General features: G+C 41.8%; 1 long non-coding RNA gene across 2 annotated transcripts in view; it reads left to right on the plus strand.

Annotated features, from left to right (window-relative positions):
* Positions 1-24,364, plus strand: part of LOC112975526 — a 47,432-nt gene that overhangs the window by 13,448 nt on the left and 9,620 nt on the right. The gene's annotated exons all lie outside the window — the stretch shown is intronic.

Here is a 24,364-nt window from a genome sequence, read left to right on the forward strand (position 1 = left end):
CTACCTGCCATGGAGTCTCCCGAAGTGATGTATAGCCACTTCCCTATCATCTCCTTTCTAAGCTTTCTGGTGCAAGGGCTAATTATTGGGAAAATGGACCTGTGGCTAGAGTAACATTGTACCGTAGTAATTGTAGCAATTCCTAATCTGCCATTGCTCTAACTTAGATGGGAGCCAGTCCCTAAGGCACAGCACAGCTGCAGCTCAAAATCTGGGCCATAATGCGCATGCTAAAATAAGATAATCAAATCTTATGCTTAGGGACTGCTGGTTTCTGGGAGGTATTTCTCCTCTCCCTTGTCTGTGAATGGTGTTACAAAAAATAATGCATCTAGTGAACCGTGTGTTACTTTGGAGTATTAAGCAATAACTGATTCTGGAAGCAGGACACTAGACTAGATGATGAGTGGTAAACAAATACAGTAAAGAGAATTTATCAAAAATGATAGCACGCCTTGACCTCTAATACAACAAAAGTGATATAGTTAATTATTGGCTTCTGCTGGGAAGTGCCACATACTGAGCTATCAATCTGTCTTTCTAGGTAGCTGGGGTTTTGAGCATCAACACTATTTCCTGTCATACCTGGGAGTTTCTTGGCAGCTTCCTATTCTCTTCCCAGTCAGGACCAACCATGCTTATTTCATAAACTCTAGTGAAATCCCAGTTTGGGGTTGTACGGCTGCAGGCCCTAGCTAGTTTGTTTTCTTTTCTCCTTGTATTCCATTGAATTTACTTGCTTTTTCGCACAGTTCTGATGCTAGGACAGTGGCATTTTTTTGTTTTTGCAGTATGCATTTATGTAGTGCCTGTGATCTCCAAATACTTTACAATGTTCAGCTTTATTCTCTGTTGGTTTTCTGCTTGTCTAGTCATTTACAGCTGTGCAAAGTGGATATAAAACCTTACTGGGTCAAAATAAAGTATTTCACACCCTTATTCTACTGACAGAAATGTCCACACAAAATGCAGAACAATGGAGAATCATCCCTATAATCAACAGTTACAGTGATAGATCCAGTCTAAGCAGGGATCACTTCAGCTTTTACTATTGGGAATGAGATGCAGCTGCTGTTTAACAACAAACAGCCCACTTTCATCAACTATTAGAAGTACAGAATAACATGTTTGTTTAACAAAGGAGCCTGCAAATGGGATCCAAACAACTTGCTCAAAAATGGTTTGGTTCACTTGAGTGTGATGAACTTCTTGTAGTTCTTCCTGCACAATGGCTCTGTTTCTCAAACCCTCTGTCACCCCTCTCCTCCTCTTCCTCCCCTCTTCTGTCATAGCTTTCATGTTTAATGGGCATGCAAAAAAGTGGATGTGTAAACAATCAACACCAGTTGCAGTTGTAGTCAACAGCTGAGCTGCAAAACTTATGTTAGTGTAAGGCTGAGGTCCACAAACATACCAGTTCCTTCAAGTTCGAGGCTCTTTTCAAGCTAAGTGCGTTTGATGAGAGCATTTGGCACAAATCCAACTTAGCCAACCATTCTTACAGCAGTCTGGGGCAGTAAACAAACACATTTTCATTGACTATATCTTTAAGATCAGCAAATGTACTCTGGAGATACTCAGTCACTTGGTACAGCCCAGGCATCCCCTGGCCCTGTGTCTGTGGCGAACAGGAAGAAACATTTTCCAGGAGGTGTCCTTGAATCTGGCTCTTTCTTTCTCCTTTGTCCGCTAGCGTCCAGATTTAATTAACTTGCTAGGCATGTCGCAAAGTCCATCTGTTTTTTATGGGCTTTTGGGAAAGTGGCATATCAAAATGAGTGTTGCCAGCTTTCACAATAGTATTATGAATATTGTCCTAATTGTCATCTTAAAATCACAGCACCTGGAGTCATGTGAATATAGGAGAATTTCAGCTATAATTTAAAAAACAGATCCATCAAACCCTTTAAACTTTAAGGCAAAACATGATTCTAGGGCATTCTTGCACATTCATTTTGCACAAAAGGCAAAAAACATTCTAACAAAAAAATCATAAAGACTTTTTAAAAATATTTTTGTTAGAACCGGACTCATGGTTTTTGAACTTTTGAGGCTGACTGTACTGCTAGAAATTTGGAATCCTAAGTGTGTTTGGGTTTACTTTCTATGGATTAATTTTGATAATAAAATTGTTGCATGGATGTAATAGATATTTTTAATTATGCAAGGTTCATGCAGTCTGGGATAACACTGGTCACATACGAATGTGTACATTACCCTGGACAGTGTGTCAAAGACTGCATGAATGTAACTGAGAACTGCCATACCATCAACAACACCTTTTTGCTTTCCACCTAGCCATCAACTCTATTATTTCACCCTGATGCATATCTTCATTATATCTGAGTGTGTTTCCTGTAGGTTCAACAGCAGAAACAAGCTTTGGCATGGTAAAAGAGTATGTTGTATATTTACCGCTCAGTAAAACTGGTTCTGGATTTTGAGACGTTTTCATTTTATTGTTGTTTAAGAACGTGAAATCTGCTGGATGCTTTCCAACCAGTTAAGAAAGATCATTCCTGTCAGGAGGAGCTCTCAATATTGAGATTATAATCTCTTTTGCAAATGTGCTCACTTGTTCTTCCTGCTTCTGGGCAGACAGGAAATGTAATCGAAGGTAGTTATTGCTCACTTCTGTCAAGTCAAACCTCAGGAAGCAGGTGCATTTTGACCCCACACAAGACACAAAATATGTTCACACCTGTGAACAGGTGACTTTCAAACTTACGTTAAACACAAACATTTCAAAATATGTTTAATGAAGACTTGAAARTCACCTATTCACAGTACTGGAAATGTTATTTCTGTATATTTTCATTATCATTATTAGGTCATTCAAAAAATCAAGGTTCCCTATACTATCAGACTGGATTGGATGTCACTTAAAGTGACAGTTCTAGCTGGATCTAGAAAATGCAAAAGACAAAATGAAAAGTAGGAAGGGGGAGGAAAACAGAAATAGATGAGGAAAACTCTTCTAACTCTGTAAGCATGGTGTGATATTTTTGTTGGTGGTGTGGGKTTTTTTTCATTTTGAGAACAACAGATAAATGGTTCGGTGCTGACAAACAAGTATACAGGATGTATTTTAAATGCATACTAGTACCCCAGCACCCCCAAAGTATTTCAGCATACCTGAAGAAGGGGCCATAGAAAACATATGGAAATGCTAGAGTGTGGGTCAAAACTTAAAATAATCATTGACTGCTGAGTTGAATTAAACAGGAAAATTATAGGTTAAAAACYGTAAGTGGGAATGACAGTTGCAACACAAGTGTTGCCACACACACATTCGTGTACACTCTTTTGTGTCTCACGGGAATAGGCTTTCCATTTCAGTTAATATAGTTAGGCATTTTCATAATAAGATTCCAGGCCTGAAGTCACACTGCAACCATTTCCTTTGGCCCCGATGTTTTTACACACTGGATTGACTGCAAGAATTCCTGGGTTTGTGTGCAAGGACAATGAGAAATGGACCACCTTGGGATGTTAGCACAGTGCTGCAATATCTTCAGTGTCTTCTGCAACCTCTCTGATGAGTATATGAACTCTAAAGAGCATCATGGAACACCCTTTTTTATACCAGAGTGTGAAACTGATAGGAGTATATGTACTGGACGTGACATTCGGGGTTCTGCACACGCTGTTTAAAAATGATGAATAAAGGGCAGATAAGGGGCATGTCAGAAGTTGCAGAGTTTCTCCTTACTATTTCATCATTTTTTCAGATTTTTAACCTGCTTTTATTCTCCAGAGCCTAATGTTATTCTAGAGCATTTTATTTGTAAGAACAATACACACAATTTAATTTATCTAAACCCAGATTGTTTGCAAATATTTGCAACCAAACTTAGTGCATGCCCTTAATGGTGAGTGTAGATAGACAGAGGTGGCTTGGCCTGTGCTAAGATCAGCACTGAAGTGCAGAACAGAATAGGATAGAGTGAGCCAGTCTGGGTCTAGATGCATGCGTTTGGCACTGGGCCCAGGTTTATAAGACCTCTACTGTATGATGCTGTGGGGACTTACCTTTCTCAGGTGTCATTTGGAATGTTTGGAATACTTTTTTGGAATAGTTTTTACAATGTAGAAACACTGTTGGCCAGATTTTTCCTTTTTCCTCATAAATTTAACTGCAAAACATTAAAATACTTAATTAAAAAGTTGATAAAATGAGGAAAAGATATAACTGAAGAGAGACAAAAATGTGTATCACAATATTCAAAACCAATACTGTTAAATATAGTCACTCAGACCCTGAAAGCTATATACCTATTATATATTTTTACTTAAAAGCCTGTCTCCTAGCTGCATGCAGGACGTATCTAACAAAAAACAGCTGGAAATATGATACCATCATAAGAGGGCAGAGCGAGACAACTTTTCTTTCACCATCCAATAAACTTCAGGCAGAAAGGGTAAAGAGCAAAGTCATATCGGTGGCAAAGTTTTCCTCACTAAAATACATTCATCTAACTCGCCTAGAAGGCAAAGAACAGACTTCAGACTGAGAAAATTTTTAGCATAAAATAACTTTGCCCAATTCTCTCTTACAAACAAGTTTGGATTGTAACATTACTTTGTACACAGTCACTTCATTCAAAGATCTGAAGTGGTCAGGGGAGGGAAGCGTATCGTCGGGGGAACCTGGGCTTGCATCTAAGTCGCTCCTTCTAGTGCCGATGGAGGGAGGTTGACATTTCTGTTTTGGCTGAACCATAAGCAGTCACCACAAGAAATTCTTATCTACTCTTTATGTTACCACACCACTTGGAAACTGTGATTGTAAACCAGATCCTTTTTGGGCAGTATTGTATAGACAGAGAATGAAAAGGCTTGCAGTATGAGTATAAAAAAAGAGGCAACACGTAGATGCAGACATATCAATAGGAAATTGTACACTTAATGAGGTAATATTGATCAGCTTGTTAACCAGAAATGTTGGCACATTACAGCTTAACAAGTATCGATTTCTTAGGAGGCATCATAGCAAAAGAAGGTAATATAATCTAATTATATCTGATATTTTTTGTGTGAAAGAACATACCAAAACCTACCGATGGGACAGGGAGTTTGAATGAATGAGGAGTTCATTGAATTGAATGAATGAAGAATGAAAAGGATTATTTTTTAACAATGAGGGAAAAAGATCAAGTCAAAATTGAGGAGGGAGAAGTGCTGTGACAGAGTATATCTCGCAGCATCCCATATATGACCAAAAAAAAAAAAAAAAAAAAAAAGAGAAGGCAAAGTTGCCAGAAGACACAAATGCAACTGAAACAGAAAGGGAAGGAAACAAAACAACATACCTGAATTGCAATGCCCAAGGACTTATTCAAACTATGCAACTATGCTTAAAAAAATGAGAAATCCAGCAAAAGTGGATGTAATGACAGGGAGCAGTCTCTGAGAAGTGAAATGCTCTATAGAAGCTCTTATGGCTCACTAGGAATATGAAAATCACAAGTGACAAGCAGTTTCTTTAACTATAGGAAGAAATCAAAGATAGAAAATGCAAAAAACCAGTGGTCTGACACTGGCAGAACACAGAATTTGTTATGCCTATTCTTACAGTGGGTACCATGGAGAGTTTAATARTCAGAAGCGCATCAAAGCCTTGGTTTGACATCTCATTCAAAAATTTGAACATGATGATCTTTGGTTTTCTTGCCAGAGTAAATGACTTTCTTCCTAACTGTAATGTGCATTCCTCAGGTCTGTTCTTCCCTATTAGAGCAATTTAGCCCTATATAGCTACTGATCGTGTTTTATTTCTATGCTGGCTATTGGACTCTAATTAAATTCTCATTGCTACGTTTGTTTACAAATGACTAAAATCACATTCCTGTTCATTTCAGTGAGTCTTATCTCAAGGAGCAGCTGCAGAAGCTTTTGAGATTAGATTCCATGACAATAAAATGCTGCTGACAGGGAAACCACTGTGCTGGTTTAACGTGGTCTAATACTGCGCTATGGGTAAGGTGCAGTTTTCTCACTACCAAGAAGGAAAACTCCACATTGATTTGAAGGTATGGCTTCTAGTTTGGTATCTACTGCAATATGTGAACAGCTACAGATGTCAAATTTTAAGTCCAGGACCTTGCTTTTTACCATGCTAGAACAAATAATTTGTGCAGCAAAGTCTAATTCCCAACTGAATGAGACTATGAGACCAGCCAACCCAGTACCATTTAGCTCCTGACAGAGGAATAAAAGAAAGACCTCATTTTTACACTTGCATCAACATCAGTTAATACCCTGAAGCATGAAATTTGATTACTCTTCTCTTAAAAGGTGTAACAGCACATGTTATTAGTGGTCATAAAATTATTCAGCCTTTAAAAAAATCTCACTATAGTATTTGACTCTATGATATCTTCAAAAAGAAGAAAAAAACATATTCAAGAATTCACATGAAACAATCACTTTTTATTATTGACTTCCTGTCAGGTGAAGGGATGTACACATACTGTAACTGCCAAATAAGAACTGTACTGCTGCTCGCATTTCTGCAGAGCAGGTTTAATAAATTAATACTCTCAACAGGTAGGAAAGATTCTGAAGATGAAGTAATTGAGATGAAGGCTCTTATCCATGTTCTCACAGCTGGACAGCAATAAAGCCAGGACACACAACTGTAATACAACTGTAATTCTGGTGAATCCAGACATTCAAAAATCATGAATAAGGCCCATAAAAGCATAATACTGGTGCTCAAAAGCACTACCTTTTTATTTTTACTTTATGAGTAAGCATCATGGCCTTGTTTTAAAATGTTTACTCTGTAGTTCCATGTATTAGAAACTTAATTGTTGCTTAGAACTGAAATCTGGGATTTTTTTTTTGTAACATGGTTCCAGATGTAGATTTTCCCAGAAATCCACTAAAAGTTGCAAGACTCCAGATAAAACTAGCAACATATCAGTGGCATAGATGAGAATGAATCAAGCTTTCCTGATTCTTCATCTGGTAGTCCATCCTGGACTATGCTGTCTCCTGAAAAAACATATCTTTTCTTTCTTATGGCTTGATTTTTGGAAACCTGGAAGGAAAACTCCAGAAGGAATAGCCCCTCCATTTCCTTCTGGTATAATTTTCCTACATCTCCAGTAATATAAATAATCTTGTAAGTGATATAAAACATTTCCAAAAAACATACGTTGAAAGCATGAAGCACTCAAGATCCTCTGCCCAAACAAACTCCTTCCTTCCCTCACTCTCCACATTTTGGTGAGCACTCAGGCAGCCTCGTCACTTGGATAATTAGAGGGTGCCAGATGGCTGTAAATATGTTCACAATCCTTCTTATCCAGTTCCTTTCTATCTGGCACCCTTATTGCTCTACCCTGTAGCAAGCACCTGGTCTGTTCCAATTTGCAGAATCTCCCTTCTACTCTCTTGATCTAAATTGGCACCTCTGGTTTTTATTTTCCTTTTAAATGAAAAGGGAAGTTCTTCAGGAGTGGTTTTTGTCGGATAGTCCATTGCAGTCACTCTCGCCATCAGTTAATTAATACTGCTCCTCCTCCTCTCCTGTAGCCCTTACTGCATGTAGGCCTCAACTTCATGCTGGATTTACTGTCATTGAGCATATGAGGATACGGATCACCTGCAGTGAATCACAAGGGCACYGCAGCTTCTTCCTATTTTGAGAATAGAGACCTCATGCTTGCCCTTTGCATGGGGGTAAGTGGCGCACAGAATGAAGTGATTCATTCCCAGTCATGCACTGAGGAACTGGCAGAGTCAGCATCTGAACAGCAGTTCTGAGTTAAAAGTACTGGTCCCTCTCTCCCCCTCCCCCTCCTCCTCCTGGTCACTAAACTGCACTTTTGTATTTGGAGGTAACTATGGCTCCATTATTTCATAGCTCAAGACTGCCCAAGTCTTGGGGCCAAAGCCCATAAAATGACTTCCAGTTCATTCATTTCACACAGCCTGGCCTGGATCATTCACATTTTAGAGCACAGTTCTGGTGCTTCTCTCCCATTCTGTAGCTTTATAATGCAAGCACAGCTGGCAAATTGACATTTGGTGGGATAGAAGACATCTGAGAGGCCTGCATAGCTCATAATATCACAAGGAGCCAAACTCACCATTCTGACAGGTCAACTAGTTGTAGTATCACTTTTAGCAGTTGTCATCCCATTGCATCACGAGCTATTTCAATGCAACAGGCTGTCTCCGGACTATACACAGAGCCAGCTTTCGGAGCATGTTACCCCTGCCATTGAAGGGGACCCAAGACTCTGGGTAGCCTTGTGAAAGCGTGCTGGGTCAGGAGCAAGCCCACCCGTGGCCTGCAGCTCACAGCATCTACCTTGAGCAACCACGGCCAGACTTTGAACCGGCAAGGCGGGACCAGTGCCAGGCAGAGGAGAAGCCAGGTGCTGTGCAGCTGCCTAACCTGCAGCTTAGGAGGCTGGAGCTAAGCTCACACCTGGAAGCCTGTTCAGGATGAGCTTCCAGGCAAGCCGAACCGGTAGCCTATGAAACACAGGCCCCAGCAGCCTGCGGCCTCTCACCTCGTACCGCTCCCATTCTGCAAGGTGCTGCATTTCCTATAGCGAGCCTTAATACTGCAAGCATGTTGCAAAACCACAAACCTGTTCATGCCCTATTTCACAAACTCCAATAAACAGAAACTTTAGTATGCAAATATTTATTAAGATTCTGTTGAAATGATAAGAATTTCTGTATGGTGAGAATTTCATAAGACCAAATCTCCTCTTCTTTTTTTTGCTCTCTGAATTCATGAATGTTGTTCTTAAAAAACAAAAATTATACTGCTATTTAAGCTAGACAATTTTTCTTAGTAATGGAAATATTTCTAAACTGCTAAGCAATAAGAAAGGGATGGAAAACTGTATAGAAAGCACTATAAAAAGGGAAGTTGTTTTTAAGGCATCTTAAAATATAGACAGTGACGTTTCTAAAACCAAAGGAGGAGGAATAAGAAGGTCACAAGCTGTCTGAGAGACTGAGGAAAGCTACACAGAGCAAAAAATTTGGGTCACTTGAGGGTGAATGGATTAGCAGGGAAGAACCATTGAGAGATGATACTTTTTTTGATTTTTGGATGTATCCATTTGAGCTATCACCCACATTTTGTATAGCAAGGCATAATCAGCTCTGCTCCATGCAACAGATGCTCCAGTTTGCTTAAATGTAGGAGACTCTGGCCCTTGCTCTCCAAGCTGTTTGGTTCCACCTCCAGTTTGCTAGAGTTCTTTTGGTCATTTTAAAGAGTTCAAGTCTCATTCTTTGAGTAGGAGCTTGAGACCACTTTTATGAATGGGCACTCATGGTGTTCATTCTGCCCTAGCTTTGCTACATAATGCTAAGTGAGACATTTCCCAGGTCTACAATTCAGTTTCCCCATTAATAAAAGGCGATTTTTTCCTACATTTTTACTCATAAAAGCATCAATGTTAATCAAGTAATTCATATGAAAAATTCTACATAAGTACAATATCTTATTATGCTGAAACCGTACAATGAAGTATACCCAGTTGTCTATATTTTCCCCTTCTTTGCCATTTTTTAAAGTAGTGCACTTATCAGCCCAGTATTTAATGTCTGTAATAGCGGTCATTCTGAGTAAAATTCAGCCCTCTGCATTCATCTTCGTCCAGGGCTTGGATTGAATGGACAGCTGCCTGGATCTGCCAAGATGGGCTCTTTCATTCTGTGATGCAGGTTTTGGGGCACAAACATTGTGGAATTACCCATACACACCAGGAGAGAATAGGGTCTTAGGTAAAAAGGTTGGGTAATGAGAAAATAAGACTTTCTATGAAAAGCCCAAAGGCTCCGATACAGCGTGGCAGAGGCTGACAAAAAAAGCTGGACAGGTCAGTAGATGCAAGGAAGAGTAACCCTAGAGATATGCCAGATCAGGAAAGCAGGAATCATGGAGAAGACACACCAGTAACAGCTGGGAGCAAATCAGAAGCTGTTTGTAATGTGGGTGTCAGTGTGATGAGAAGATGCTCGTAGAAGCATTGTGTCATGGAGCTGCCAAGTCTGGTTCACCTGGGAACTGTTCACCTAAACTCCCCGTCCTGTTCCAGCTAATTAAGTTTGTTCTTTTTTGTTCCTGTCCTGGCAAGCAATGGATTGATGTTCCTAGTTTGGCCTGGGAAATTCGACAATACAACCAGTTGATCATGATCACTGAATCCCAGTCACACATGAATTTGCTAAAGAGAGACAACATTTGTCCTTCACTGGTATGTGATATGCTGTGTGCTGTTGAAAAGCTGCCTTGTTTCATTCCAGAAGTGGCTGCAACCCATGCAGAAATCAGTAAGCAGAGTTTTTACCCGATGACAGACCTCTCTGCAGGGCTAAATTTCTAGAGAAATTAACTTCACTATTACGTAGTAGGTGAGGAGGCTGTGCTACAAACCATTATTACCCCAATATCATACAATCAGACTGATGTGTGCTTTTGCCTCTTGTTGACTAGCTGATAGGTTAACTCTTCACTGAATGTGGGGAGCAAGCAGGTGGCAGAAGGGAAGTTTGCTTAGTTTACTTGAACAAGTTAGTTTACTTGAGCAAGTTAGTTTACTTGAACAAGGAGACAGATGATAGACTGATTTTCCTAATGATACATGTGACATGCAGAGGCTGACTGTTATTTTTATGAGCCTAGAAAATGAAGATGGGCTCCTTGTTTAGAGAACATTATCATTTCACTTGGGTTATTTATACATGTAACTTCATAAAATCTTGCATTAAAAATCTCTTTTTATCACAAGAGAATTTCCAATCCTAAAAACTATAGAAAACAGGGAAGACTTTTTCCAACTCTCTTGTAAACAAAGGAGGTTGTCTCATAGGTAATCTCTTTCTAAGAAACCTTTTTGTTCATGACAAAATTAAACAACAATATGCTAACTGACCAGGCGATTAGAGAAGGAGATTCTGGTTTAATGCTGGGGAATAGAGGGTTTAGGGGACTCCATCCAGTTGATTAGTGTAGTTCTGTAAATCTCAGCTTTTCTTCCAAATCAGCATCATACCTTTGAGACTCAGACACTCCTGGAAAAGGAAAAAAAAAAGCCACTTGTTCTTGGGATCCTGGACTAGATTTAAAGAAATCCAGGCTTGGTTTCTGTCTTCATTACAGCCTGCATCACTTGCAGGACCCCTCTGTGTCTCTGTATGACTTTTGTTAGTATATCAGCTGCTGGGAGGAGCAGAAGTATAGAGACCATATCAGAGCTTGGATGGTTTAGATTAGATTGCTGACTCTCGGGATCTTATTGTAATGAGTCTTGTGACTGTTGGTAGTGTATGTATGAAATTCTCACTTTGCATTAGAAATCTAAAAAACCTTTCCTGCCAACAGACATAAATCTTAAAAAGTGACCCTGTGACCTCTAAAGGATCAGAAAGCAAACAGCAAGGAACAGGCATTCAAACTGTACTTTCACAAGAACCTTAATGATGTTGAATGCAATCTCAAGATTTCTGGGAAGCATGACTCCCAGATTGGACTGCAAAAAAGGCAGACAGTACTGAGATTATATATAGCAGCAAGTGGGTTGGAAGGAAGAACGCTGGGCTCACAGGAAGTGGGAGGCTGTTCTGAAGAAATCAAGTGACTTGCTTATGTTACAGCATAAACAGTAATGAAATGAGGCTTGGCTCCCAGTTGCTGGCTCTAACCTTTAGACAATGCTAGTTCTCCTTCATCTCATACATTCAGGCCATCTACATGTTTGGCATTGGTCAGTATTTTCCTCCCTGCTGAGACCTGTTAGGGTATTATAGCAGTAGGCACTAAACAAGCATTGTTAAGAACTTGATAGAGATGAAGGAAAGCCCCCATCACTGGCCTGCTGGGTTGGGTTTGGTGTACTCTGATTCCTTGCTCTCTGCTCTGTCTCCTTCCCTACTCACATACAAACATCCATCCCCTGGGCAGCAGGCTAACTCGCCAAGCACATTAAGACATGCAGGATCCCACATGTCCCAGAGGACACATTTGAGGTGTATCTGAGGCCAGCCAGAAGCACACAATCTGCCCAGAAAGCAGGAGCAGTTTCAGGGCTACTCTAAGCATAGAGTCCACGAGTGTCTATGCACGAGTACCCTATTTTACAGAGGGGGTCCAACAGTAAAAACACTGCAAGCTGTGAGGCTAGGAAACTAGATGCAACCACGATTATGCATGTGCTTAAGGATCAAGAGCTTAATGAAGAAAGGAACACGTTCTTATAAAACTCTTTCCCTTTTTATCATTAGCACAGGACTTCAACGGCTGCCGAAAAGCTTTTGAATTCAAATTGTGACTTCCTCAGCCCATTAATTAATTCTGAGATACATAGAAGAATCTGGCAGAGCCATCTGTTCATGAATTGGATTTCCATTTCCTGGGTGGGAAAAGGTGAAGTGCCATCTTCCCCTGAAGCACCTCTCAGCTGAGAGACTGTCTACCTGTCTCTGCTGTTTCTCTCCCTGCTGCTGCTTTCCCCTTCCCACCAGATCTGAGATGTCTGATATGATAGCCAAGGGGACTATCTTTTGGGTGATGCCATATTATCACATGCCTGTCAAGAACAGGAGGACAGAGCCATTGCACAACCCCAAGTTCTCACTTCTACCTGCCTACCTACTTATCTCAGATGCTTAGTGGGTCCCTTATGCCATTGTATCTGAGCATCTCACGATCTTAGTTTTCATCCTGGGGTCAGAAAGTTCTTCATTAAAGTTTACAGCCGCCTGAGAAGTATGTCAAAAATACATGAAAAGGACTTCATTCATCGTTGCAGTGTGTCCCCCTTGGAGGCGCACCACAGCTAGTGGCTCGGGACCCAGATCTGTACTTACACGATTGCTGGTGTTCATGTCCCTTCTCTGACAAAGAATTGCCAAAGGAATCTCACAGGAAGTCACTGTCCTAGATTTGTTCTCACAGCACCCATCACCGCCATCATGCTGATTTTCACCCAATGAATCAAGAGCCCTTGCTGATTCTCTTAGGCTTGTGAGGTTGGCAGGCAGCACAAGGTGAGCAGATTTGAAGAGAGAAATGTTAAAGATACTACTCTTTATGCTCTCCTTGGTTAGAAAGAAACATCCTGTTACCTAATAGCCAAAGGCTGCTTGCCTACTTCTAAACAATAATTCCCTTCTAGGGCATTTGCATTTTTTTCTCTTTATATAGTTATGCTATGCAATTGCCATGACTAAGTCCATCTGTTGAGAGTTAGTCCTTTAAATAATCATGTCCACATCTCCGCTGGATAGTTCCAATCAATGCCAGTTCTTTGCATACTGTTTAGTATCATACTGTAAAGCCACTAATTCTTACAGCTCTGAATAATACCCTCTGTCTGCCTATGATGCTTGTATGAACTCTTTATTCTAACCACAGAGCTATGAAATGTCTCCTTTCTATCAGCCTGAAGGGAAGGATTTCCAGAAATACATGGCTCTTTTTGGAAGAAGCAATAATCATTTATATGCATAACTCCCAAGCCACTAGTGTCATGAGGTCGAATCTCCAGCACTTTGAACTCCGTCTTGTCTGACCTCTCTCAAACATTCAGCAAATTTAGCAAGAAAAAAAAAAACAAACAAAACTCCTTCCTCTGAGCAGGGAGATTTTGAAAAGGGCATAACAGAATGTTTTAAAAATTAAAAATTAATACAGTGGAAGGCTCAATCCCTCACGGACATTTCATAAAGTCAAACAAAACAGGTATGTCTGAAAATACAGCAGATGATTTGCCATTTTTGTGCCCTGCTGATAGAAGCATTTCCAAAGAAAGCATTACCTGCAGCAGTAATTCTCAACCTTTTCTATACCAGATGTCCTGTTAAACAGCAGAAGTGTCAGAACACCACCTCTGACCTCACATGAAGGGAAGGAAGACTAGCCACAGTGTGGAGGGATGCTCCGAGACTTATTAGTAACTCCCATGAACAGCTTTTCTAGTTAACTAACTGGCTGCGCCTTGAAAACTAACATGTAGCGCCTTTGACTGCTTCTTAATCAATCCCACAGCATCCTTTTTTGGTGGATGAGGGATTATTRCCTTCATACAGACAGGGGAAGCTGAGACACTAAGATCAAGTTTCTTGGGCAAAGTTACCAGGGAATTAGTAACCGAGAAGCTCCGGACTCTAAGCTGTGTTTCTGGAGCTTGGTTTCACCCCGATGGACCGGAAGCACTTTTAAAATGCTAACTGCTTCGTGCTGGATGTTCTCTGCACGATTTGCACCGCGTGTCCTAGTTCCTGAAAACAAACGCTTGATGGCAGGAGCCAGGCTTCCTAGCTTGTCAAGGCTTTTTTTTTTACAGTTTCCACTAGCATTTTAGTGTTGCTATTCCTGAAACATATATATGTGTGTGTGTGTGTGTGTGTGTGTGTTATATGTATACATACATACACACACACACACACACATATATGTATACATGTTTCAGCTTTTTCATCAGTTTACTTTTCTTAATATCATCCTTCATTCCAGCTGCCATTTCCTGGCAGTTGGAGGAGAATCACTTTGCTTTGTGATCCAGAGCAGATTTGGGAAGGAGGTGCAGAAGATCCAGGATTCCCCCAGGTAGCCTCCAGGGGATAAGGCAAGAGAAGGAAACTGAGTAAGGAAAGAGTGGGGAAATGGGGGAGTCTGTCTGAAGTGTGACCTGGTATCGAACGTGCACAAGTCAAAGCCAAAACCCCGAAGCTGCCCACAGATGGCTTCAGTTTCCCATGACTGTGCGCTTTCACCGAAACTCTCCCAAGTCATGTGTCTGCCTGGAGCTTTGGTGTCTGGCGATGGCCAAAGGTACATAAACAGAGTGAGGGACTCGGTGCTCCACATTTTTAGCCCTGCAGTCCTGCTGTGTCCTTGCCTTTGCCCCGGGGTTCCCCTTTGTCTGCCAGCACCTCCTGCAGCACAGGAGGGAAGTTCAAAATCAGCAAAACATTAGCCAGGATCCAGGCAGACAGGGAGGGGATGGGAATGGGAACGGGCACTTTCTGCTAGTCAGGGAGAGAGGAAGGATTTGCATCTGCTCAGGAAAATTTGGGAGAAATATGGGGAGATGCTTGTTTACCCCTTGTTCGGCAGACAGTGGCCATTGCCCAATCTCAGCGGCGGGATTTACATGTTGCTCAGCGATTGGCAAGAGTGCTGCAAAAGCGGTGAATGCAGCCTACCTGAGTGGAGGCATCTGGAAGCTGTGTCACTGTGACAAAGTCACAGGACGGTGGCAACGCCACCACCACACGCGGCACAGCCAATCCAAGCAGCGATCCGGCTGGCCGGGGACGCAGCGGTTGCTTAGCGATCGTGACCTGATTACATTCAATACAGGCAAACAGAGGGTTGTCCCAACTGGTAATGCTGTACCTTGCGATGTGCTTCTACAAGACCGATTTCCCAAAGATGAGGGAAAGTGTGAGGCAAAACTGACAGCAAAAGATCTCACATGGAAAGACACATATTAATGTGGATGAGTTTTTAAAAAGACTGCATTAAGTGGCCAAAGAGCCATGATTCCTCATTCAAGAAAGAGTCTATCTGGCACAGAAACAGTGGCAAAGACAGCAATTAGAACAAAAGAGCAATATGTAACAAATAGAAAAGTGGAGATGAAGGGACAGACAGCAATTAATATAAATTAGTTTTATGAAGTGCACAAAATGCAGAAGGAAAAAAGGCAGTTTAAGACACAAATTTCTGGCTGACAGTTTTGAGGACAGAAGAAGGTATTTCTAAAATCACCATTAGAGAAAAGAAATTCTAGTAACGGTCCAGGGCCTTTAATAGATGGAGACACTAATATTGTTCGTAATTATGCAGAAAAAAACAGAAATGTTTAATAAATATTTCTCATCAGAGTTCAGAAAGAATCAAGGATGATGTGCCAGAATCATATGACAATGATGCACTGTTTTCCAGTTTGTTAGTAACCAAAAACAGCAAGCAGGAAAAATTGTTTAAGACAGCCAGTCCATAAGACTTACACACAAGTGTCCTCAAAGAGTTAATTTACAAGGCCTTTGGCCAGCTAATATTAGCTATTAAAAATACGGAATAGTGGAAAATTTTAGGAATGAAAAATATTCGTCCTGCCCTAATATGCAAAAAAGATCAAGTGGGATAACACAGGTTAAGCAAGCAGTCATTTTTTAAAAGAAGTGGTATGTGTGAAGCAAGTGACTTTTCTTATGTGTTAAGTAGCTTTGCAACTTGTAAAAAAGCGTGAAGCCTGTACGGTTACTTGGTGACCCACCGTGCTTGGCTCACTCATTTCCCGTAGGACCGTGTCATCCTTGACTTCTGGAGAGTCCCCACAATAATGACAATGTATTGAGGCAGTGGAAACTTCGAGCCTTGAGGCCAAGAGTGTAGTAAGATTTGATGATTAATGAGAGCAGTTGTGCAAGTGAGAGGAATCTTCCTGCCTTGGGGTTTGAGCCAGTCTCTAACTATAAAGTGTCAATGAGAAGGCCAAATCCAGGAAGCAGACTATCTCACACTTTCCTCTAAAGCATTTAGTCCTGGTCCGTTTTGGAGATAAAATACTGAACTAAATGGGCTTTGGATCTGATCCAGGCTAGCAATTCCTGCATTCCTATTAATTAACTTGCTCTCAGATGAGAGGGGCCCTGTCTGAGGAGAGCTGAGGCTGCATAATGACTTTTACCCACAACATGAATTCAGTCCAGGCCCATTATAGCTTAAAAAGGGCTTAAACATCTCGTGGATGGTCCAACTGGTGGTTCGTTTGGATGTGTAGCACTCAGTTCAGTTCAGGAGACTGGGARAAGAGTAGGTGTGTTAGTAGCACCATCTCTCTGCATTCACCCTGAAAATATTTGATGTCTTTCAAATGACATAGGCAAGAGCAGCAAGAACCCTTCTCTACTGTTATTGTCATGTCCCTGTGGCTGGTGCCYGGGCAGCAGTTGCCTTTCACTTGCCTTGTCCCTGCACATTTCGGTCTCCGCCGTCATCTCTGCTCTCAGCCCACAGAACAAAACTCCCGGATTGTGCAATTCACCCAAGAATTAAAGGTAGCCACTGAATCAGATCTCGTTTTAGCTCCCACAGTAACATTGAGGTCATGGAGAAAAGAAGGTCATGAGTGAGGTTTGGTCTGACATATAGGTTTTCTCTGAGGTCTTCAGAATGATTCCATGGTTTGCCACTAGCCTAAACCCAAGGTCTGAGCCCTTTCTTTGACATTAATTTTAGCGACATTAAGTCGCTTCATCCTCACTTCATACCCCAAAAGTGATATAATAGAATCTTATAGAGTAAATATATAAAAAATGATGAGGTCCTCATTGTCACTCAAAAGCCTTCTCTGAGCACAAGACTATCTTTTTAGATTGTATTTAAAATGTTCAGTGGTTCTCTTAGCTTTTGTGTCGTTCCTTTCCCAGGCACTCAATAATAGCTCTTTATAATAGCTAGTCTGTATGGATACGCATTATTACTTACCGCTGTCTATCTTGGCTGTAAGCTGCTGTATTAAGTTCTGTCTCTGCTCTCTTCCCTTTGCATTGCAGACACTGTATAAAAATAAACCGGACTGAGCAGTGTTTTCCCTAGATGGAGAAATGAAGCTGCCTACATTTGCACATAAAATACTAGCAAAAATGTGATCCTAACCCAATCACTGCCACTTTCAATTACCTGCGGTGTAATGAAACTCCCCAGCTTGCTGCTAAAAGCTGAGCCCAATAATGTCAAAATAATCAGGAGATGAATTAGTTTTGCTTTGGTTATGATACTGTTTCCTTCTCCTGGTATACATCTTCCTGGACGGAACGCGTGCAGAAATTGCCAAAGACCAGAGATCCCCATTGCAAGGCACCATACAACATACCAAAAAATGAATTCCTTCCTAAAGAGATGCAGGCACACACACACACATCTATACATACATATTCTAGGAATACATTTGCATGTGATCACTGTATGCTCACACATGTATATGTGGCCTCTAGTAAGATTTTTTTTTCCTTTTTTTTAAGGGAAGTGAGTCTGTTCTTGCTGAGCTCAAAGTGTCATCTGCTTTAATTTGAAAAACTGGTTGGAACTTGTTAAGTCAATAATTATTCTTTTGAATATAGGTCAAACTATTTTCTTTTTTTTTTCCTTCTCTCTCGGGACTCAGAAGAGGATTTTAGTACTCCAGTACTCCAAGAAGGATTTTTTTTACAGATAAAAGCGCTGTGCTTTCCATTAGTAAGAAACACCTATCAATAACAAATCAGAAAGACTTGACGAATTCAAGATAAATATAGTCCTATATGATTAAGTAGATTTTCCTATAGAGCAACTTTCCTTGAAGCAGGAGATTTGCAGAAATCAAAACTGCCTTTTTTGTACACTGCAGTTTTTTTGAACAGTCTAAGATTTTCACAAAATTTACTGACAAATGGAATGCCTTGATAAGTGAGTTTAGTGTAAGTGTTGAGAGCTTCTCTCCATTGCAGATATTTGCCCATTTACATACATTTAACAAGCGGTAAATCCCTGGAACTCACTCCAAGGAGGTAATGCTAAATCCACTTCTTATCAGAAATCTCTCGTTCTCTGTCACATAGACACATACTCCCCCTGTGGTGTCTATGTTTGTAGTCTTACTACAGTGATTGGCAGAATCCCTTTTTCTAGCTAAGGTGATTCATTTTGATTCAGAATTCATCCTACTTAATTTTTGGTATTTTACAAGATCTCTAAGTTAGTGACTTAGTTGTCAGCAGCCCCTCTATATTCAATGGAAAGAGGAACATCTCCAGAGGGACATTTATTTCAAAAGTTCAAAGGTTCACATCAACCTAATTGCCCCACGGGGCTACAAGTGTTAAAGCACACGGGGTGCAAGCAAGCTTCAGTGTGGCTCCAGGCTGCCTTCTACTCAGCCTGAAGTCATCTGGATACTCGTCTAGAGCTGGTGATGCAAGCGGCCAGAAAAACACATCACCCAGCTTCAATAACATAGCGGAGTGCACGGCAGAATTGAAATCACACTGATTTTATTCTAACTGTATTCTGAACATATTACTCAACCATATTTTACCACCACAGTTGGGATAACACAGGGCATATAGCTTTCCACCTCCTGCAGATCTCCAGAAATAGATCTTCTCGCCTTATCTTTTCAAGGCATTTGCCTTATTAGAGAGAAAAAAAAAAACCCTTCTGCACTCTATTTCCTTCATCAGTAACTCTGAGAAATACTTCTGCGCAGCAAGAACTATCAGCTGTATCAGAAACCTGTATTTATCCACCCACCATGCTAGACTGAGAAGCCTCTGGCATGAGTCACAATTGTTTATGCTCAGTTCGGGGGGGTTGGGGCTTTTTTTTCCCTTTAATGCAGTGGAAGGCTACAATACTGGAAGCTGCTGGAACCTTATCCACCAAAAGTTTATTACTGCAAAATGCTTTTGTAAGATACAATTCCAGGATATGGGCCATTGCTATTTAAACACCACGAGCCTAATTCCGCTTTATACCAAAGTCATTTACATCACTCCAACAGTGTAAAAGTTGCCTTCAGGTGTGTGTAAATTCTATTTATAGTCACCAGAAGCCTCTTAATACTCTTCTAAGGCTTTAAAGTGGCCTTGGGGTAATTCAGAAATTTTGCAGCTGCTCTCTTTATCTGGCCTGTTGTGTTTGCTTTGAGTTATTGACTCTGAAGGGCATCATCAACCTACGAACAGAAGACACGAGACACGCTATTAATTTCACAGAGGATGCAAGTCGGTTACAGCAACAGCTAAGCAGCACTTGGCTTTGGTAGTAGCTGCTACATTTTAGATGTGGAGACTGTGTTCAATCATCAGTGTCAACCAAGGTGGCAGTCGCCACAGAAGTGTCGYCAAAATGGTGGCCAGACAGTCTCGACATTTGTAGCAAAAGCAAGATTGTCACATTCTCAATTTTCCCTCCCACTTGAAATTCTTGGAGCAAGGCTGGTAGGAGCACATGTGCGATAAGCCTGCAAGAAGCGTATTACTGTATTTTTAGCTTCTGTTAATAGGATTGAAGAGCTTGCAAGCAGGAGCCACATGACCAGGCAATTCCCCCACACATGTTCTTGTAGCGCACATCAGGTGTGTGTTACGGATCCCAACGTGAGCCTGACCTGCTGGAGGCTACGGCAGCCGCAGCGGCTCCTGCTCGTGGGGCTGGTAGGCCAGGCTGCGTATGCCAAGGTGGCAGCTGTTGCTGTTGGTGGGCTGTGGAGCCCTTTTTGCTATGGTTTTGCAACTGGACCTTTCTTCTCCTTCATTAGTCTCCTAAGACAACTAAGCACTGCTGAGAGGTGACATTAATGCGCCAGGAGTGAACACAGTTGACTGTTTAACCACATTTCCTCATGACTCTTGCATCCCCAGCTAAATGACCGCTAAAGGCTAGAGACACAGGTGATTGCAAAGGGTCTCCACCTCCTCAATGCTCTTGAGATCAGCTGACTGTCAACAGTTCTTACCATAATGGTCATGATTTCTTACTTTAAGGGGCCACAATTTTTCTGTCTTTCCAGTCATGCCAAGTGGAAAGAGAAGGGCCTGCATAGACCCTGCATGTGCTAGAAGAAGATCCTGATAGAAAAAACACCAGAAGACTTTTAAATATGCTGTTTTGTTTTCTTTGTTTTTCTCGAGAAAAATCAGGACAGTGTGAAAACGATCTCTCCACCACAGCTATGAGGCTGCCTTGAACCTCTCCAGAAAAGGCCTACCACAACGCAGTGTGAGGGCCGGAGTCTGCATGGGAATCCCAGCCCTAAATGGGAGTGCGAGGCAACTGCACTACAATTCCCTTGAGGCGATGCAGCAGAATTTCAAAACTGAAATATTTTGGTTTTGCCTCCTTTGACAAAAGCCCCAACTTTTGCTGTGGAAAAATCAACTGGGAGTGTATTTTTGTCATTGTTTTCATCAGAAGTGTCTATGGAAAATATTCTACAAATATTCCCCTTTGTTGACTGCCGAACAAGTCACGTGGRGAGGATAGTTTCCATTCGCTGCTCATCTAAGCACTGCTAAGGCTGGAAATCCAGTTTTGTACCTTGCTGTTCTCCCCCTTCTGCCTAGGTCTCTGCCTTGAAATGCCTTTTTAGGAGCTCCAGTAGTGTCACCTTACTCTGGGGAGCACGTCTCTGTGGGGTGCTCCTGGCCAGCACCATGCTGGCCGGCCAAGGGCCCGGAGCAGGCAGCAGTGGACGGGCTGCTGAGTTGCTTTGGAGCTTGAGCCGCGACAGACCAGGGGAGAGCAGGGGAGGGGAGGCCTTGATGACACATCTGCCAGGATTTGCGAACAAGAGCCACGGGCTTCATGACTAAAGTTTGGATTCCCTCCAAGCAAGCAGTGGATAACACTTAAGGACCACATCATAACCCTCACCCTTGTGCGCAGCCCTCAGCGGCCCAGATCAGGGAAGCAGGGGCTTTCTCACACCCTGGAATCGCTCCTGTGCACGGGTTTGCTGCAGCCCCGTGACAGCTAACTACTCCTGGTGCGTATCATTTGCATCAGGCATATGAGAAGAGGTTAACTGAGTGTCCAGGGCCCTATCAGGTCTCCCTAACGAGTAACAAGAAATGCCATTTCTCAACACCCCTCCTCCCCATCCTGCATGTGCTTTTAAGACAGAGTTGTGCATAACTGACATTTCTCAGCCATTAGCAGGCTAGAAGATTCTTCTTTCTATGCTGCTTGGCCAGGGTGTTCTTTATTCTTTTAATGATACAAATTTTTGTCTTCAGAGCTGACATAATGGACATGCTGGACAATACAGCCAGCCCTTTCTGGGAATGGCAGACTTGTTGCTCCTCTGTTGGCCAAGCATGCCCTCTTTGTGCAATGTTATTCCCGCATGGATAGACCCACAAAAACGGCGCGTGACGCACAAAGCAATGTCTGTGCTGTCTCTGGCTTTGAAGCTCTATTAGGGTTCATAGCAACATGCCAGTGTCTTCGGAAATGCCATCAAAGGCTGGGGACCGCCTGAGGAGCTGGCAGGGAGGTAGCAGGGAAAGAGAGGTGGAAAAAAACTAGCAAGAGGGAAGGAGAGGTGATCAGATACAAGAACAAGGACGGGAGGGGGAGCTGAGGCTGATACTGGAACGGTGAGATTATCTTGGAAGTGAAGACCGGGATGAACGTCCAGAAGCAGATACTTTGGGAAGCTAAGCAGTTTATAGGGCAAGAAGAGAATTCATGCAGAGCCTGGGTTCAGAATAAAAAAGGAGTAGGGCAGAAGTGAAGATGAGAAACAGGAGAAAAGTGGTTGCAATAATATTCCAGTTTGCCAAAAGCCTTCATTTTCTGCATTTTTCTTAAATCTTCAAGCCCCTGGAATCCTGTGACTAAGTGAGATTCCCCAAAAGCTAGAGACATCAGCAGGCTTAAAGAATTTAGAATGACTCTTTAAAAAAAACTTCGTTTTTTTTCTTTTAAGCTAACCTCCTCATTTTGTAGGGTTTGGAATTTCTAATGCTTCACCAGTCCAGCAGAGATAGTTGTCAGTTATTTTTCAGGTTATTGCTTCTGCGTGGGACCCTGAATGCTGAGAGCCGTGGAAAGTGAAAGAGCCGTTTCTTCAGGTCTTTCCAGGCTATCGCGATGCAGGAAGCACAGGGAAAATTGTCCAGCTTTTTCAGACTCCTCAGATATCTTGGAACAACATTTGAATTTCTGAGGGCTTATCCAAACTAGACCCGAACACGGCACTTTCCGGAGTTTTCCCATCACAAAGCACTAGGAAGCTTTTCCATGCAGGTGGCAACTGAATGGCAGCGGTCTTGCTGCAGACCCATTCGTTTTTTGGTCAGTTTTAGCTCATGTCTTCTGCATGTTGAAGAAGGGCTTGTGGGATGGAGCAGACCCTTCCTGAGCTGGGATTTGAATTTTGTTACATGTATTGTGGCAGCATTCAGAAAAATGAAAAAAACGAAAAGAAAATAAAAAAAAATTCAAATATATATATTTTTTTCAGTATGTGGACTTCCTTGTGGAGAAAAATGCAAATTATTCCATGCAAAACTATACAGATGTTGCAATTACCATCCATTTTATTAAAAGGTGCTCAGATATGAGGGAGATGGATGGTAGCATAAAACCCCGGACTAGATCAATATAGATAGATCGATGGATTAAGGCCACCTCCATCTTCCCTTCATCAGGCTCGGCATCATCACAACAGACAGCTCAGATTGAATGTGTCTGAGAGAAAAAAATATGGGAAGAGGTTTATAAAGCAGGTTATTTATCATCACGTGGCCCCGTTTCCTAAGCAGAACGTRTGGGTTTGTAAATCAGGACTTTCCACGTAGGGTAGATTGGTGTGATTTGCAAATCTCTAATAGGATTTGTGGATCTGCAGCAGGGTTAATAAAGCTAGGCTCAGATTTATAAACTGAGAGCAGAGTTTGGAAATCCATCAGTGGGGGTGGAAATCCTATAGGCTGACTCCGACAGCTGTTGGATGTTTTTATTCTTAATGTGATTTTTAAGAGAGTGATTTTTTGAAACTAGTCTATGAGAATTGGCATATGCAGGTGAAGCTGTTGAAATATGAACCAAGAAATAGAATATTTCTTAGACTTTAAGAGCAAGCCTAGAAATCATGCAAGCAATGGAAGAGTTTAATGCATTTCTGTGTATTTTATATCCATTTTTCCAGCATGTTCTTCGTATCTCAGCTTAGGTCTCTGTTACTGTAAAAACTGCCTGTACACTTTCTTTCTGCAAACTACCACGTCCTGCTGAAGAGGTCACAGAGACGAGACCGTGTTCTTTGTTACCAGCATGTCGTGAGATTGGAGTGATTTTATTGGCACCAGTGAAGTCAAATATCCTTTCGCAGAGTTATGCTAAGGCACGCAGTTCAGATTCAAGCCCCAAGTTATTACCTCTGATATAGGAACTAGCGAGTGAAAAGACATGGCAAACACAGGCACAATATTCAGACCCTTGCGCTGCCTGACACCTGAGCTTGACGAGTTGGCGTTGCCACCTGCCTCCCTGCCTGACCCCTCCTGGGTTGCCACCTTCTCTGGCCCGGCCAGTGCTGTTCTGTCAAGCCTCATCTGAAGGTTATTTAAACCCTCTGTGCCCCTGAGGAGGGGCCTTTGCAATGGCAGTGGATGTGGATGATTTTGGGGGCTGGTCTGGTGGCACCTGTGTGTGAGAGCAGATATGGAGTATCTCGCAGGTAGGTCTTAGGGAGTAAAAGCAGACAAAAGCTTGTCTCGCTTCTCATAGCGCTGGGTGCTGTATGTAATTGTCTATATTAAGGCAATATGTAGGAGGGACCATGTAATTCTAAGAGCTGTACAATTTCCCGGCCTTGAGCTTGCG

Source organism: Apteryx rowi, unplaced genomic scaffold (assembly GCF_003343035.1).
Source record: "Apteryx rowi isolate R43461 unplaced genomic scaffold, aptRow1 scaffold_673, whole genome shotgun sequence".
NCBI lineage: Eukaryota > Metazoa > Chordata > Aves > Apterygiformes > Apterygidae > Apteryx > Apteryx rowi.